Genomic DNA, 19,689 nt, shown 5'->3' with positions numbered 1-19,689 from the left:
GTAGTTTGTGCAAAGAAATGTATTGGAGGAATATTTAGTCACAGAAATAACTAGTTCAGTATCATTTTCTCTTTTAGTAACTTAATTTCATCATACTAGTAGACATTTTATTCAATATCAAGTGACAATCACACTTTAAATGTTACTAAACTTCCTTTTAATATTTTATTATTTTTGGGAAAAGAATAAGCTAAGATTTACCTTTTTTTCCCCTCCAACTTACATCCATAAATTTTAATAAAGAAATTTTTAGTAGTCGTATGCTACTTCATTGAAATATTAAAATAAAATATTTTAGTTTACTATCAGGTGATTATTGTCAAAGCTGTTTTATATCTGCATTGCTTATGAATACAATTTGTTGGTCACAGTATAAAATAAAATATTTTAGTTTACTATCAGGTGATTATTGTCAAAGCTGTTTTATATCTGCATTGCTTATGAATACAATTTGTTGGTCACAGTATAATCCACAAAATTGATTCCTTAATATGTCACATTGAGTGAATCTTTTATTACTAAGAAGAAAAGCAAACTTTATATATGAAAATGGCCACCTCCACCATTTTGTCAGAAGTTGTGGTTGATGGTGTACAGGGTCCCCAAACTCTCTCCACCCCATCCCACTCCCTCTCTCTTATTTGAGTGGCTGTGGGTTAGGCAATGCATGCTCTAGTTGTAGCCTTCAGACCTCACCATCTTCTCTGGTCTCACATTTGTGTTGTATGTGTGGCATTTGAGGGCGCCTGAGTCTGGGAGCTCAGAGTTATTGCATAAAAAGACCATAGGTAAGTTAAGTTGTAGGCGAATACGTAGGAGAGAAAAAATTATACGAGACTCTCTTCCTTTCTTTAAGGAATCAAGAATTCATTTGTTTGTAAAATACAAGAGATACAAAACAGTGGTTCTCAGCTTCATGCCGTATAGATACACCCAACAGAATGAGCACACTGATCCCAGCATTGGTGACTTGCTATGATGCTGTGATTCCTCACCGACAGCGGGTGAGTTTACATCCTCTAAATAATCTGTAATCGAAATTGCAAGCTTTTGGGAGATGAGTAAATAGAAGCAGAAGCCAATAATTAGAAAATGTTTCCCAAGTGATTTTGGGATGCCACCCTTTATTTGCCTGTTTCTACCTTTCCCAGACCCTCCTTATACCTCCGTGTGAGAATTGCCAGTGCAGAAAGGGCTAAATGGAATCGCAATGCACAGGCTGGCCTAAGGATAATGACATCAAATCTCTTCTCAAGGGTGGTTTTTCACTGTGTCAAGCTAGCTAAGTTGAAAGTTAAATTCCCCAGAAGGCCCTTTCCTGTGCGGTATCAGGTTAGGTAAGCCATACAGGAATACGCACAGTTTTGGAAAGAAAGAGATGAAACCTCACTGATTTACCTTTGTAGGATATCACTCACATTGTTACTAATCTGATGGTTCACCTTATTGACATGGGAAAGCAACCAAACTCACCCTTTCCCCATCTGCCTTCAGTTTCTCTGAGTCCTGGGTCAGGTGCCAGGCAGATCATTGGTGAAGGGTACCTTTCTCTGCAGATCACCAAAGTCACTGAGGTTAGGTGCAATGAGAAACAGACATGGCTTCAGTTTGTCCGGTGGGGTCTGAATATGTCCCCATGGGGTCTTGTTTGTTCTCACTGTTCCCTGTTTGTCCTCACGGGTCCAGTCTTGTCTTTGCTTTGCCTCTGCTTTACATCCAATTGCCTGGAGGACCTACAATGCCATTACGCCCACCACTAGAAGCAGAGGAAATAGCTTCCTGTAGAACCTTACCAGCTCCTCCTCATGATCCTTAATTACTGTTTTCTTCTGATGCTTCTATCACCCCCTTTCAGATATTTATTTCCCCAGTGTTTCCTACAACTGTGTAAGGTTTAATCCCCAAAATAAATCCCTTAGTCTCAATCAGTCATGATGGTTCTGTTTTTTTACTCAAACTCTGATACAATTATTGTTTTTCATATAAGAAGCCATCAACATTGCATCTCCTGAAATCCTTTGGGATTGTCCAATGTACTGTTCCCAAAGATGAAGAAATCCATTTAGAGGGATGTGTCAGATGCTGAGATACCTGAAACCATTACAATCCCAATAGGAACAACTGCCCAACTCAAATGTAATTTCTCTCTGTACCTCACTTCAATCTTGGTACCTTCCTCTCAATAGCTATTGTCATGCTGACACTTTGCTGCTTGTGATCCATATACTAAGAATAGTTTAACCATTAGTAAGGCAATTTGAGAACTAATAAACTACTCCTGATTGTATCCTCTGTCTCTAGCACTCTTCAGCATTCTGTGTAAATTCAATAAATGTTTACAGAATGAACGAAGGAACAAAGCAATGAATGAATGCTAAAAGCACCCTCCCATCCACTGATCAGTCAACATTATAATAATGGCTAATATTAATTGATTTTCTACTGCATATAAGGCACGGTATTTGTTCAATTGTTCAAATACAACAACCTGAAAAATAAGAATTATCCTTGGAATTTTACAGATGAAAAAACAGAGATTCAGTATCTTGCTCAAAGTCACAGAATCAGTGTGTGAGAATAAACTTGTTTTTGTCTCACCCTAAAATAGGGGCTTGTTCTAATACATCAGGCTGCCTATCAAAAGGAAGTTATCTGTAGTGAAGCCAGTTTATCTTGACTTCCTCACCCGCCTGCCCTCTCTTGAATGTTCTTCTTCCAGTACCGGTTTTCTTACTTTTCTTTGTTTATTCGGGGAGCTGTTCTCAAACATGTTCTCAAACACAGAGTTGTTCAGATTTAGAATGCCCTCTGTCCCCAGCCTTTGATTCCTGCTTCCCCCAAGTTTTGTCTTGTGAGTATGACTCACCCTGACCTCCTTCTGCTTTCCATTTTAAACCTGGCTATGAATTACATCACTGGACTAAAAAAAAAAAAAAAAAAAAAATTAGCCATTGGCTTTCAGATGAGTTATGGCTTTTGATTTCTTCTTTGATGTAAATGGTATGTGAGATATGTGGTTACGTTCTCTGCAATTCTGATCCAGCCACGCATCCTCCACGGCAGCCAGCTCAGCTCTGTCATCCCAGTTTCCACTATATCCAGTTTCTTCCAATGTCTCCCTAGTGAGTGGTTTTGGGCCACTGCCCAACTTCCTTGTTCTCTGTGGCTCTGACCTGGGTGTCCACTGCCTCATTTCCAGCACAGCCACAGGCTTGAATATTGGAGTGCTGGAACAAATTCCAGGAGACAGGAATACCAAACTTGCATAATTCATATGGAACATTCTCATACAAAGAGTCAAGTGAAGTTTATCATGTGTGAAACTAATTTTATCATTCAGATGAAAGGCACAAATCATTATTTCATATGTATTTTCAAATAGCAATAAATACAATTTGCCTTAGACTGGATAGCATAATAGGAATTTAAGATTTTCCAATAGTAGTGCATACACTAGGACTCAAACCATTTCATTCTTACTAGAAAAAAGGAAATGCTAATCCTTCTCAAAAACACTGCTTCTTAAAATGGCGAACTACTAGCATTTCATATAGTTCAGGTTTTTTTCTTTCCTTTATCTGAAAAGTTGTTGAGTATAAGGTAATATTTTGGCCCTGATTCACTGCTAGAAAAAACAGTCTGAAAACCTGACTCCCTGAAGAACACAGTGAGAATTATCCAATTTTATTGTTCTCTACAGATTCATAGAATTGTTGGTGTGAAAAAACCATGGCAATGACTCTAATTCATCCCTACACTCAATGCTTGCAGGCATATCACATACCTCCCTAGAGAAATTGAAATGTATTCTGTTTTTAAAGATTTCCAAAAATCCCACAACCTCACAATAAATCCTTACAATGTGCTATTACTCTCCACACTAGGAAACATTTTCTTATATCTAACTAAAATCTCTTATTCCACAGTATCTTTGTGCCCTCTGCTTCCTCCTTGCAATCAAGATTAAAAATGAATGCTTACTGTATGTAATGCTTACAATAAATAAATTCCCTTATTTATTGACCTTCAGTCTTCACTAGAATGAATGACTCATTAGAACTTTCTTGAACATTTCAATGTCTCTCTCACTAGAAAGTTCTTGAGTACTTCAATGTCTTTTGCCAGTAGAAAGTTCTTAAGTAGATACAGTCTCTTATGAGATTCAAAAAAACATTTATTGGGTAAATACAAAAAGTTCCATTAATTGTTCAGCACGAGTGCTTACCTAGGAGGTTCTCAGGCTGTATTTCTTGATGGTTGACAAGGACCTGGGGTTACAAAATTATAGCATTAGCTGCAACAAGTAATCTCTAAAAAGTTCAAGGAATATTTAAGCAACATTCTTGTGCTCCATAGCAAGGTGAAGATACACTATTTTTAATTGTATTTAATTATCATTAATCTAAATCTAAATGTAGCTAGTGGCTACTGGATGGCACAATGCAGATCTAGTAAAATTTTCAGTAGAGATTCTATATCAAAATTACTAAATTTTAGAAAAGTGGGGACTCTTTGTCAGAGCATATCTTGCTACTGTCGGAGCTATTTAAGACTCTGAAAATGTCAGTTTATTATATACAACTAGGAAAGTCTGATCTTTATTCTGTAGTTATTTTAGTGAAGTAAGTATTTACAAAGTGACTAAACAAAATCTGAACATGTACAGGTATGATTATTAGACATAACTAAAATGCTTCCATTTTAAACTAAATTAAAAAAAGCATTCCTGGAGATAATTAAGGAGATTACAGATTTAAATATTAAATCCATACATAAAACAAGTATATTATAAACAAAATAAATATTTTCTTACAGTAAATTTATCTTTGAATCTACAAGTAAATCATTAATCCAGTAGCTAATAATTCAGTCCATTCTATTTAATTCATAAGTATATATGCTTAATTTAACAAATGTGGTTTATGCTGATTCAGTGAAAACCTACAAGACAATAGCATTAAATTATGAAAATTTTTGTCTGGGTTTGTTTGTCCTTTTAGGACCATGTCTCAAAATAATTTAAGTATCTTGTAGTTCAGAGTCCCAACTCCCACCCCTGCCCCCACTTTCTTCCCAAGGAAATAAAATTAGGTTTATATACTGTGAAATAATAGGGATAAATAATATTTACTTCAATTCAAAATCAATATAACTGATTAACATAGTTAAATAGTATGTGTGCATATATATACATGTATATATATTTTTATATTTCTTCATTACAATATTCTATTACATTATATATGTATATATTGTATATGATGTACGTAATATGTATATGTATATATCACATACATATTGTATATGATGTATGTATATATAAAGGTATGTATGCATACATATATATCTCTTTTTTTTGCTAGCAATCTATTTACCTAGTCTTTTGTCATCTAATGCTTACACTACTTCAACAATTTTATATGCTCTGATTCCTCTAACGTTGGCCTTTTCCAGTAAGATACCATAAAAACTACGTAACATATAGCTCTTATAAAACCCCCCTACTACCTAAAGGGCCTCTACAAGATTTCTGCATTTTTGTTATCCAAATCTAGGACATTAAATTAACAACCTCTTCACTCTTCCAACATTCATACTTCTAAGCAATTTTCAATTCTTCATTGACACAGTTTCACCAGTGCAGCCAAGCCATTCTTCTTACAGTCCCGTTCAGGACTGCCTTATTTTCTCCACATTTTTCTCAGCCTGAAATACCATAGCAGTGTTCTAGGCTTCACATATCCATCATTTCTTTCAGGCCCCTGCTCAAAACCATACTCAACATTTACTAATACATCATTCACTAATCTCTTCTTTCATCTTTTACTAAGCAATCCCACTTTTATAATTTTCCTTATCTAAAACCTCACAGCAATCAGCAACATAATTTCATGTATTCATAGTATGCCTTTTTATTATTTTATGGCATACATGCGTGCGCATGCACACACACACACACACACACACACACACACACACACACACACACACACACAATTTTATCTTACTGCCTAAAAGGTAAGATTCTCAGGACTCTCCAAATTCCACTATATAGTCCTGTTCTCAAAATGTTTCATTTTTACTTTATAAATTAATAAAATGACCATTTCTTACCTAAATTAAATTTTCAAGGGAAGTTAAGAAAATTTAAGATCAATGTCTTGATAATCCAATGTCTTCTCTAAAACATTTTAAATTAAAAACAATTAGTAAAGTACAACTCATTTAATTCATTCTTCAATATCTGTTTCTGCTTTCTACGTGACATTGTTTGACTGGGTGAAATAATTCTAATTTATCTTAAGTGCAGAAAGTAATTTGAGTGGCTGCTAAGAACGCATTTGTTTTTCAAAATTATTTTGCCTTCTCTTATTTGGGTGTCTATGTAGATGGAGAACCAGCTTGTATAGAAAAACACTTCTTATTTCTTCATGCAGCAGAGGAAAAAAATGTCAAAAATGTAAACTTTAATAAAATAACATTTATTCTACCAGTTAAATTCCTTTTTATCCCCTCAGACAAACCAGTTAACTATTTTCAAAATTAACTACTTTGGCAAGTGAAACTAGAATAAAAAGAAAAAAAGTTAAAATCTGGCTAGTTCACTACAGACTGGTAACCTATAGAAGCCGATGATTTAAAAGAAAACATCCTAAAATGATGAGACACTTTTCTAGAGTTTCAAAAATATAAATTAGATATTTCATTGAAAGTCCTGAAATAGTGGACTAAAAAGTTGTTTTTTAATTCACTTTGAAGTCACTAGCATTCATTTCTACAGTGCCTAAGATACTAGGCAAGATATACCAGTGAAACCTTCACCTTACAATTAGTGCTATACTGAACAGAATTCATCAGACTCCTTAGGGCTAGACACATAACGAGAAATTAGTTCACAGTAACCTTTAATTTAACTTTGTAGTGAATGTCTGTAATAGCTAGAGGCAGTATGTGGGAATATATGAGATGCCACTCAAAATCAGGGAAATCAATCTCTTCACCTTCAGCCGATCTTCCATTTCTACTCTGGTCTATAATGTGTCAATTATACTTTTTTTCCCCTGGAAATTTGCTTGTCACAATGAATGGGGGTATTACTGGCATTGGTTAATGGGGTACAGGGAGTGTCTTTCTGCAAACTGAGGGACAAATGTGCACATCGAAGAATCATTCTGCATTTCACACCACTTTTCAGTGTTCACCAGGATTGTGACTAACACATTAATCAGGAAACATTATAGTTTGTTTTATTCAGAATGTTGCCAAGAGTTGTTTAGTATTTTCGGAAAGGTGATGCAACATCTTTTTGTGTTTTATGTCATTCGGTATAGGACACCAGCAAGGCAGACATGTATCAATCTGCATCACTGCTGCTGTGTTCGATGCGATTCCATGTATCACTGCAACACCTTTTACCGCATTATCCTATAATATAGTTGCAAGCTTCTAACTAACTCAACTTGAGTCTGGCTTAAACATCTATACATTCTTTGATTTTCCTGTTTGATAACAAATTGAGCATGATGTTTTTTCTTATTAGGTTATGTGTGTAGGCAAATTATATTGCTTATGAATTTTATTTCAGATTATTAAATGGAGGTTTGTGTCTAATAAAGTTGAGAACCACTGTTCTAAGCCAATTTTGATGATATCTTTCTCCTTTACCAACCACTCAACATCCTTTGCAGTTAGGGGGAGGCCATGACTGGGCAGACCTCTAAGGAAGTCTTTGGAGTCTTGGGGGAAAACATTTGCTTACTATAAAAGGGGAAAGAATAAGAAAAGAGCTTATTAAGACTTCCCTCTTCCATCCTTCTGCCTTCAATGAGAACATGAAGTCTGTTGCAGCCATTTTTTGGCAATGAGGCAACAAGCATGGAATAAAAGAACAATGTGCCACTGAACCAATGGACCATCTTGGAACTACCTTATTGATCTTCTTGATTTGGGGGGGTGGTGGGGGTAGGGAAAACGGTATGGTTTAAACTGCTATTATTTGGATTCTATTATTTATTATTTGGAATTGCAACCTAAATCAATTGCAACTGATACAAAATAGAGTTTACTATCTTAACCTCCCAACCTGGTTATCATCCTATGTTCCATTAATGCCAGTAACCTTAGAATCACCTTTATCACTCCCCACACCCCCAAGTTCTAATAAGTCCCTAAGTACTGTTGATTTGACCCCATAAATAAATGGACATCCATCTACATTTCTCATTTTACACTTCTATCATTTTAAGCCAAGTGACCATCATATTCTATCTGTACTTTCTGCTGCAGCATCTTCATTGGCCTTACTGAGTCTACTTCACCCTTTACCATATTCTCTACCGATAACAGACTTACCACTTTAAAGTGCAAATTGGATCATATTCGTCCCTCAGGAAAAGATAGATTCCTCTTGCTTCAGACTAAATTTCCAAATCCTTAACCTGGTAATTCTTAACGACATCAATCTCTTGATCTGTGCATGAGCAATGGTGTTTCCCTTTCCTGAAAAGCACTTCTCTGCTTTCTTCCCACTGTCATGCCCACCCCCACACCCACTAAATTTTCACTTCCCTGGAAAAGCCTTTCCTAACCCATATATTTGGTCAGCTGGCAGTTATTCAGTCTAATTGAACAGTGTTCCTTCAAAATTAGTTTTTGAGAATATTAGTTTAGCACTATCCCCTCCATTAAACTAAGCAACACCAGGGCAGTTGATGTGACATATTTTTCATTATAGTCCTAGTTCTCTACTAAGCACTTGTTTCAGACTAAGTACTCAATTGATATTGGTAGGAAGAATGGAAAAATAAACTCTCAAATCACCTTTGTTCTGATTCTAGATATAACAAAGAACTTCCCTGGGAAAAAATTTGGCTCTTTCCCTAGGTCTCCCTCATGCAGAAACTAAACTAGACATATCAAAGAATGTGGTACTCTCAAAAACTGTATTTTCCAATGTAAATTATTATTCTGATTTTACTCACTGGTCATATATTTGTGATGAGAATGAGACAGAAGCCCTCTTGGTATGCTTACAAAAATCAGGATTCATTATAAAATTGAGGACTTCTCCCTGGAAAGCAGTACATTTACCCAAGTACAGCCATATTGTGAGGCCATACTGGTGTGGCTTTTCTAAAGAACTGATAACTAAAAATAAATTAAAACCTTAAACTCTCAGTATGATAAAGACAAAAATAGCACAGTATAAATAAACACAAGCTTTTGGCTACCCCCACCTTCTAAGGAGGACTCTTTGATCAGCTTGACTTCAAAGATTCTGTTGTACTGATTTAGGAATTTAATATAGAGAAAAATTAGAAGAAGCTTTGAGAAGTTAAATTGATTCACACAAGAATGACCCACATGCCATAGAAATAGAAAAGTTTCAGAATGTGGAAGAAGGCAGCCAAACTGTGATGAGCTGGAGCTAGAATTTTGAAAAAAAAGACTGCTGAGAAACCAGGCAGGCATGGCTGTGGAGAGCTGTCTTGATGAATCTAACTCCGGAGAAAAAGAGAAGCTGGAAGAGGATGTCTTAGGAGGCTTGCTTCTTGGTGCATGGTGTATAATCCCAACCCCACCACACACCAAAAGTATCCAGTAAAAACTCATAAGAGCTGTCCAGAGTTAGTTTTATATTTTATTTTAAGGGGGAATCATGCTGAGATGGATCTTAGAGAAGAAGTGCTGCATCCCAGAACGGGATTACAAATTTGCCCAATAAATATAGCTCGAGTTCCTTGTAATAACTAGAAACTTCTAGCAAATTGTTTTTAATCAGGGTGACTTTCACTAAATTGAGTTAAAGGAGAAATGGATATTATGTAAATTATAATCCTTAACATTGTTCTGCGATCTCCTCAGGTAGCCACAATGGATTCTTTCAAATGGCCATGTAAAAAATTTTACTTTTAAAAAATGGCAATTCCCTCAGGCATGCAAATAAAGACCTATATAAAAGCACTTTGCCATGGTTAGTCATTGACGATAACCGTAGACTAGAAAAATAGCCTAAGATATACCATTACAAATATATCTGTGTTTTAAAATTGCAAATCTTTTACTCAAAATGATTCTGTTGTTATATAAATATCTTTTAAAGAGGAACAAAGACATTTTATGACACTTTATCAAATATGGATAAAAATATTTGTGTTTCATTTTAGATGACTTTATATATATAATAGAAAATTACTTAGCACCGTTAACCCCACTCAGAGGAACAACTCCCAGTCCTCTAACAAATGCTCACAAACCAATCCTGTTTAGGTGGTTGAAATGTTTTTCATGAGTTAGAAAGGCAGTCAATGTTTAGTCATACACCTTGTAACACATTTCACCATGTCCTACAACCAAGGGATGATTCATACTTTCTGAGTGACTCATTGATTAATTGCAGATTTGCATTTCTAAAAGTAGAAATTTGATGAAAATTTCAAGCTACAGGGAAATTATAAACATTGTCACAGCTGGAATCCAATTAATGGAGGGATGGATTTTATGAACTATATGTTACATGCCTGTAATTGAAAAATGTATTCAAAAAAGGAGGATGCACTAGAAATATTGTTGGGGTAGGTGGTCTGTGGGAGACACAAAAATGTATAAAACACAATTTCTGTCCATGAGGCCTTAGCATCTAGTAGGAGTTGAAATGTGTACACATATAATCAAGGCAATATAGCTGATGCCTAGGCAGAGTAGTCTAAATGATGAGAGAAAAAGCAATGGAAGCTCTGTAAAGTCCCGGAATTCGGTTTTTATATTCCCCAATGCTAAGAAGACAGTCTGGCACATAGTAGGTGCTTAGTAAATACTTGTTGAATCAATGACAGTAATACAGGAGGTCTGTGCATGTATGTGTTAATATAAACCTGCCTGTAAGATTATTTGTAATTGTGGATTCAAAAAGGCTGAATGCTCTAAGCAGCATGGCAGCATGGGCAGTTTCAAATCACCAGGTACTCTGGCAAAGTCTGGAGGTGGTCCAACAGGGTACTAGGTGATTAGTACTGTTCCTAGCTTGGGTTTCCATAAAATAGTTTATTTGAATAAAGTATTTTCCTGCTAGAAAGAGTTTATAATTCTTTTGCAGAGTAGAAAAGGCATAAGTTTTGCAGTCAGAGCTCAATGTTCAAATGCTAGCACTGCTGCCCAGCAGTGGGCAAAATGGGGAAATGGAGTAACCTCTCCAAGCCTGTGTTTTTATTTGCAAAATGGAGATGATAATTTCTAACCCATAGGGTTGTAATGAGAAATAAATAATGACAGCAGATTACTTGTTATATACTTTACATGTAATGAATATCAGTTCCTTTTACATTTCACTAGCGGTTTTTAAAAGCAACCTAATTCCAGATTTAGTCTGATTATCCAGTCTTGGCCACCTGAAGGTTGTGTGGCTGTGGGCAAATAATTTAATTTATCTGACCCTCAGTCTCCTCATTTGTAAAATGGGAATAAAAGTGGTACCCACCCACAGGGCACCACAAAAGCACACCAATTTTTCCTTCAAATGCCTTAATTTTATCTGAACCCTGTCTATTGAGATTTTAAAAGATTTGCTTCCCTTCAGTACTTATAATTTCTATATCTCTTATTTATTAGTTTTCATTATTAATTTTTTATTCCTCCTTAACTCTGTTGCAATTCATACAAATGAGGTGAATATAACAAAATCACAATGATTTGTTGAAGGGGCCTCCATTTTTCAGAGGTTCTAAATTACCTAAGAGAAAAAAGCACAAACCAGATAAAAGCAAGAACATCGGAATCTTTTCCTCTGGACTTAGCACTGGATTTATATTATTAGCACTGCAATAGCAAACCGAAGGGGGGGAAAAACATACCAGTATCTCCACTAACAAAGCAAGAACTAAATTAATAATATATTGGTGGATAAAACTTTCTTAATTGGGAAGCTCTCCAGATTCAACTTGCTTTAGTGTCAAGAGAGCAACCTTCTCTGCAGCTCTCTCTTCATGGTGGGGTAAGAGTGTGTAAGCCTTGCACATAGACATCTCCACTTAAAAATTAACAATTACTACATGCTGTGAAATTAACTTTTCCAAGTCACTTTGCAAACTCTCACTTCCATTCCTCATTCAGTCACCATAAACTTATTTTTTCTTAAATAAGTTATAAATATAACTAATATATTAAAAAGACAAATATTTTATTATTATAAATATATAAGCACAATGTGTATTTCTAGATACTTTGCAGTATCAAGTACTTTATATACACTTTAATAAAGCTGTGGAGCAACCATTATAATACCACTGATAGCACACACACACACACACAAAGACTAATCTTAAGGGAATTAACTAGAACAAATGAGAAGAAGCTGTCAAGAGAAAAATTTCAGATTAACAACACAGAGACTATCAGAGAGAAATGTCCAAAGATGAAATGGGCCATATTCAAAGTAGCTAGTTAGCCACATTCTAGGGCTATTACAGAGCCAAGTCAATTATCAGCTGCCCAGCATAGTAGAAGGAAATTCACGTGCCCCTGAAAGGAGGAAAAGTCCCTTTGTACTATGAGATTCTGCAAATTCTAAGTAAAAATAATAAAGAATTGTTCATAACTTAAAATGAATACCCAAATACAAAATTCACATTCAAAATAAATCACATTACAAAATATCCTGAGGAGCAAACCATGTGAATATAAGTATACAATATCATAAATCAGTTTCTTTTTAAAAAGATTAAATTAAATTAAATTAAATTTTATTTTATAAATATATGATGTAGTTGATTTTCCTGTCCTTTTACTGATTCCTCCCTCCCCTCTCCCTTTCCCCCTTCCCACCCATCAACATAGCCACCTGATCTTTGACAAAGGCACCAAGTCTACACACTGGGGAAGAGACTGCCTCTTCAGCAAATGTTGCTGGGAAAACTGGATATCCATATGCAGGAGAATGAAACTAGACATATATCTCTCGCCATATACCAAAATCAACTCAAAATGGATTAAAGAATTAAATATACACCCCGAAATATAATCAGTTTTAAAAAAAGAAATATGGGGAAATGAATTCTGATTTTAAGTTTCCTCTTAGTTACTGATCATTTTAGAACATTTTTAACAAAGTAACTACTTAATCAGATTCAAGGTGACATTAAATTATTATTTAGTATTGAACTGGTTTTAATTGTGTATCACAAATAAGCATTTTACTTAAATGTAACACTGTATGATATTTAAAGTTCAAAGGAACAATAACCCAGATCAAACAAAAAGGAATAAATGACTTATCATTATTATGTTTGGTAGTTTGCTTTGCTATTAACAAACATATTTTCAAAAACCAATGCCATGCCACAACCCCCTCACCCTCTACTTATTACAAGGTGGTCCTACGTACCTAACAGAGGTCCTTACTGCTCAAGTTCATTTCTTTATCCAAAAATAACTAACTCCCTTTTACTACTGAACAAAGATAGCTGAAAAAGCTCTTCTGTGCATAGAAAATGACTCTTCTATTGATCACTCTCCTTCAAATAGTGCTCCAAATCCTCCCTTCTAATTATAGCATTTTAGTCTACACAAAACTACTTGCCCCTAATTATTCTTAGCCTCTTTCCACTGAAGAGTGGAAAAGATTTGTGCTTTGCTTATTTGGCAGTATTGTCATGATAGTGATGAAAAGGGACCCCTTGTCATTGTAAATCATGCAGTTCTCTGGTTAATGTTCCTATGTGAGGTTTACTAGTGCCCTGGTTCTGAAGCAATATACTCACACCTTGTTTTTACTTACTTATCTACTTAGTTGCTCATTTGCTTACCGACTTATTTATTTCATTTCTGTGGCCACATGCAGAACAGTATAATACTGGGTTGACCAGGGACAATATTTCAAAAAAAGATTATAGAAAACGGGAAAAATAAATGCAAAACTTGAATTCATATGAAAATATTAAGAAACAATTTCTTCGTTTTACTAAAAGCCTTGCAAAATAGCACTCAACAGCAACTGCTTATGAATAATTTTGCAGTATCGCAAATTGTTATTAAAGTTCACATTTTCTATCTAATCAGCATTTCAGATCACTGTAAAACTAAAGAAGATACTAGAAGGTTAAGGTGTGTAGGGGAAATGAAGTTATGGAGCTACCTAGCTGTGGCTGACATTGATCATACATGGGTCCTTCCACTGTCTTGAAAAGCCTTTTGGTACTTCAATACATTTTCAAAATGTGAGTTCTAACTCAGAAGCACAAATTGAAATTTCCAGATTCCTTTGCAGTTGGGATGTAGGCAAGCACCACAAGCTCTGAAAATCAAATGCAGAAATCAAGAGACACTTGCATTCAAGTGGGAATCATTTGAAGAAGCAGCTCCTACTTCTTTGGGGGCTTGGGGATTCTGCAGTGGTGTCTGGATACTCCTAGTGACAACAACAGAAACAACAATGACCCAAGGTCAAGTTCCTGGCTGAGACCTAACCTTTCTGAGATGGTGGGTGATTCCTCCATCTCAATGCATGCTAACTACTGGGCTAGTGTTCTTATAAGGCCAGTCGAGTGACATATTTTTAAGCATATCTCCTTAAGACTTAGCCTCAAGCCTGGTTTTTCACAACTCCCACCTATTCTGTGATCTACCAAATACATTACAAGTAACAATTTTGATATTTAGAGTCTGCATGTGTTGACTGCAATTAAGAACAAAGAATAATACTGTGTATGAGGGTGGGTGGGAGGAGAGAAAATACCACAGTAGACACTAAAATTTGAAGCTTAGGTAACTACACAAGATTAACCTGCTGGCCAAAGGTGTCCAATCTTCTGGGGATAATGCAGCATCAGAAGTTCTAGGGGACTTATGGTACAAAAAATTAAGTTGAAGACCAATGTGGGTGTGTATTTTTGCTCTTCCATTTGTTCAATTTCTTAAACTGTAATATACAGCATTATTGTGAGAATTGGATATAACCTACATAAAGTTCTGAGTACAGTTCTTAATACAAATTGCTGTTATATAGAGGAAAAAAGGACAATCATATACTTCTTGGAGAATCATCTGATTTGTAGACCTAGCCGAGGAGAGGCACAAGTGGTAAGTACTAGAGTATCTGGAATCCCCATCAAATAAAAGGGGTTTTAGACCCAAGTTCTAGTTCTAGGCATCATCTGGAAATATAAAACTTAAGTAAGAATGCAAACCCAGGGAAAGTCTTGAAAAATGGTCCCTGAATGGTTGCTTCCCGGACCTGTGAGTACCCAGAAGTTAATTTCAGGCACACTAATCCCAAGGCTTGGGCAACAAATCTAAACTGGTGCTGTTAGGTTGTTCTTCCCTGCCCAGCCTGTGTCAGGGTTGCCTGGAGAACTTAGCCTGCAAGTGCGGGCCTTAACCAGAGGTAACCAGGAATGTCAGAACTCTCCACACATCTTATGTTAATTTACACACAGATACCTCTACACACACACACACACACACACACACACACACACACACACACACACACACACACACACACTCCTTTTCCCTCACAATATTCTGTCATAGACCTGGAACCTGTAGCCAAGTTGTTTCTAAATGAATACTTGTAGAGCTGGACTGAAAGTTTAAACTGAGTACCTTTCCAAAAGCTACTGGCACATGGTTTTCTTCTTATTTTGAACTCCAGAAAAATGTTGAAGGTCGATAAAGCAGTAATAGTTCCTGATAGTTTAATTGACTGGGCATTGTGCAATGATTTGATCAGTTCTACACAGACACCTCTGCACATTAAATGGACAACTGGCAGGGTAAAATAACCTGCGCTGTAAAGTGATGCTTATGGCTGCAAAATGGCCTGGGAGGAATAGATGTCAGTGGAACACTCAATGAGCTCTTGCTAGGTGAACTGAAACAGAACAGTAACCAAAGGATATAGGAAAAAGTGCATGTGAGACAACTTCAAGCCCAGTTATCGCTTCAAACAGCAAACTGCATCTCTGAAAAAGCCACACCTTTTGACAGTATAGCCTGCCATTAAAATAACAAATGGTGAGATTTCTTTCTCAGAAGTGATTTTTGGCAACAGAGTTGTTAAAATAAATTAAACTTGGCCTAAAGCTGCCTCCATGGGTAGTGATCTGCAACCTAACTTAGTATGCAAACAAGCTGCAACCTAACTAAGAGTATATTCTCATAACAAATAGCTGAGTCTTAGCCAATCACAACAGCTGAGCTTCAGCCAATCACAGTGTGCCAACTGATCAGACCTGTCCATAAAAGCAAATGTCTCATCATACCATGCCCAAATAAGGCAAATGCTGAACTGTAATCAACAGAGCTGTTTCTGTATGCCACTTCCTTTTTCTGTTTATAAATACTGCCTGTCCATATTGCTGGTTGGAGCTTTCTGTCCCTGTACTGGTTCAGGATGCTGCCCAATTCATGAATCATTTCTTTTTTTTTTTTTTTTTTGGCTCAGATAATCTGTGCTAAATTTAATTTGTATAAAGTTTTTATCTAAAGAGACCACACTGCAGACTTTCACCCTCTGCAAACAGAAGCTATAGTTGTTAATTCTAGTCACAGCCAAATACCACAAATAATTAGAGGAGTAAAATTTTCAGATGCAGTTTATGTATAATTTTTTTTTTCTGTTTAAAAAATAGACAATAGAGATCTATGTCCTCACCTGGATTAGAACCAAGGTGACAGGCAAAAATTAGTTTTGAAGAAAAGAAGAAGGGTATATTAGATCAAAACTCAATGAGAAAAGATCCTAACTAATTAAGAGGAACAGGATATTTACCTCAGAAGACATAGATTGGGAAGGATCCTCTGAAGCCCAGAATAACAGAGGCAGCAGAATCAGGTAGAAAAGAAAGTCACCAGAGGTTAGGTGAGTGTATAAGTCTGTTTCTGTTGCTTATAACAGAATACCTGAAAATGGGCAATTTATAAAGAAATAGAATTTATTTTATACAGTTTAGGAGGCTGGGAAGTCCAAAGTACAGGAAACACATCAGGTGAGGACCTTCTTCCTGGTGAAACTCTCTACAGAGTCCCATAGACCAGGGTGTCACATGGTGAATGGCTGAGCAAGAGAGCTAACTTGCTCACTGGCTCTCCTTTTAAAGCCATCAGAACCACCACCATTACTCATGAATGGATCAATCCATTCACATGGGCATGGTCCTCACAATCTAGTCACCTCTTAAAGGCCCCACCTTTAAATTACCATAATAGAACTACTTCCCACCCTCTTAATACTGTTACAGTGGGGATTAAATATCTAACACATGATCGTTTGGGTTCATGAATCTTTGGGGAGCACGTATGACCCATAGCAGGGAGGAAGGAGAAATCTTAACATAATTAAGTTAAAGATACCATAGATATATGAATGGGTGGCTGAGAATGACAAGTATAGAATCTACAGGAGGAAAATTAAGAAATGAAAAATAAATGGAAAAGAACTCAATGCAAAGAAGTCAAGAACTTAAGATGGTGGGTACTAAAAAGGTCTACAGTAGTAAACACTGTCATTTCTTACAAATATTTCATAAATGTCAACTCAATATTAGAATCTCTACTTGTGTATAGTCTTATGTATACTGACATGTTTACTTTCAAGCTATGAACTGTATTAATTTTCAGTTTTCCAATAAAATCAATATTTTCTCATAAAAAATTTATAGGCCTGAAAGAACATCAGAAACTTTCATTTATCAATCTCTCCTACAATAAGAATAACCACTCATTCATTCATGCAATATGCATGTATTAAATCTCCACTATAAATACAAATATACTCTCATAAACAGTACCATTTATACCACAAAAAATGACATTGGTAATAAAATTGTGCTTAAAAAAAAAGGCCAGTCTGTCAGCAATCTCTGACACCATTAATGTCAACCACCTAAGGTTGCACAATCATCTGAATTTGACAAATCTGGTCAGATGCTGTTCATCAATTTGTTTATATATTTTTAAAAAATCAACAATGCAATATTTTATTCCTCAAACATTCTTTGAACACTCACTGTAGAACCAGGCAACTCACCAAGGGCTGTGGCTACAAAGGAAGTGAAAAATAGAACAATTGCACTTAACAAACACACAGTCCAGTGTGGAAACATACAAGCAAGCAAATCACTGCATTTAGAGTAGTTGTGAATAATAGAAATGCATAGATATTCCAACCATGGCCTCAAATAGGTAAATTGATGAGGACTGGAGAGTTGAACAAAGGCCTCACAGAGGGGAATGACAGGTATAGGTAAAGTAGTAAAAGGCAACTTGGAAAACTGTTTCACAGTCCATGGTACCTGAGCTTTTCCATAGTATGCACAAAAATTACAATTATTTGGTTCATGTCTGTCATCCTCACTATCCTCTGTAAAGCTACCCAAGAGAAGGGTGAGGTCGTCCTGGTTCACTGATATTTAACATCAGAATCTAATAAAGTGCCTGGCTCCTACTTGGTGCTCAGTTTACATCAGTGGACAAATGAATGAACATGCTTCCATACATCAGAACATGGAAGGAGGGCAGGCAGGAAACAGTGAATACGAGAGGAAGATGCTGAATGGTCCTTCCAAAGGTGACTTTGGTTATGTTCTGAAAGAGTTTAGACATGACTTGAAAAGTGATGTCATTTCAATAATTTAAATTCATTAATTACTTAGGGAAGGCATGAAAAGACTCATTAGTAAAATATAACAACAGGGTAAGTGTAAAGTGTAAAGTAGATTGAACAGGAAGAGAGGAAGGTAGACACTGGATAGAGAAATTATGGTGACATTTTATTTCACTTTCATGATGAAGTTTCCCCAAACTACCTTTGTGAAAAGAGGCTAATATTTCCTAAAGCAAAGTGTACAGGTACCATTGAACTAACAACTCTCTAGGAGCATTTTCTTGAGTAACATTATATTATAATGTTATAATAATTATATATTATAGATAATATAAATATTATATATTACCTAGCTGGTGACTTTACCTGGCCCAGTATAACCACATGTTCTGTTTGTCTCCCAAATAAGGGGTAATGTGGAGAAAAAGGAACAGTTGGTGGGAATGTAAATTAGTACAGACATTATGAAAAATTGTATGAAGGTTTCCTCAAAAACTGAAAATAGAATAACCATATGATCCAGCAATTCCACTTCTGGGTATATATCCTAAGAACTTAAAAACAGTAGGTTGAGGAGATGTCTGCACTCCCATGTTCATTGCAGCATTGTTCACAATAGCCAAGATATGGACTCAACCTAAGTGTCCATCAATGGATGAATGAATAAAGAAAATATTATACTATTCAGCCTTAAAAAGGGAAATTCTGTCATTTATGACAACATGGATGAACCTGGAGGACATTAAGTGAAGTAAGCCAGGGACAGAAAGACAAAAGACAAAAGACAAAAACTGCATGTTTTCCCTTATATGTGGAATCTAAAGAAGTTGAACCCCTGGAAGCAGAGAAAAGAATGGCAGTTACCAGGGACTAGGGATGGCGGGGTGGGGTAAATGGAAAAATGTTGGTCAAAGAGCAGAAAGTTGCAGTTAGACAAGAGGAATAAAAGATGAGTAGGTATTTAAAGTGATGAATATGTTAATTAGCTCAATTCTATGATTCCACACTGTATACTTATGATATCACTGTGTACCCACAATTATATACGAGATAATTTGTTAAAAAAATTAAATTTTAAAAAAGAAGACAAT

The 19,689-nt window shown here is 35.8% G+C and overlaps 1 protein-coding gene across 8 annotated transcripts in view; it reads right to left on the bottom strand.

Moving 5' to 3' along the window:
- RALYL (RALY RNA binding protein like) overlaps nucleotides 1-19,689 on the bottom strand; it is a 711,785-nt gene that overhangs the window by 526,659 nt on the left and 165,437 nt on the right. For 2 of the 8 annotated variants that reach the window (XM_063079133.1, XM_063079132.1), the window contains exons 1-2: nucleotides 13,379-13,467; nucleotides 4,226-4,268 (exon numbers count right to left, since the gene is read on the bottom strand). The exons of the other annotated variants lie outside the window; for them this stretch is intronic. The gene's annotated coding sequence lies outside the window, so the exon portion shown is untranslated. Of the gene's footprint in view, nucleotides 1-4,225; nucleotides 4,269-13,378; nucleotides 13,468-19,689 lie in introns of those variants that run through there. 8 annotated transcript variants of the gene reach the window in all.

The sequence above is a fragment of the Cynocephalus volans genome, chromosome 15 (assembly GCF_027409185.1).
Source record: "Cynocephalus volans isolate mCynVol1 chromosome 15, mCynVol1.pri, whole genome shotgun sequence".
Taxonomy (NCBI): Eukaryota; Metazoa; Chordata; class Mammalia; order Dermoptera; family Cynocephalidae; genus Cynocephalus; species Cynocephalus volans.
The sequence above is the reverse complement of the archived record's forward strand: the minus strand, read 5'-3'. Positions and strand labels throughout refer to the sequence as shown.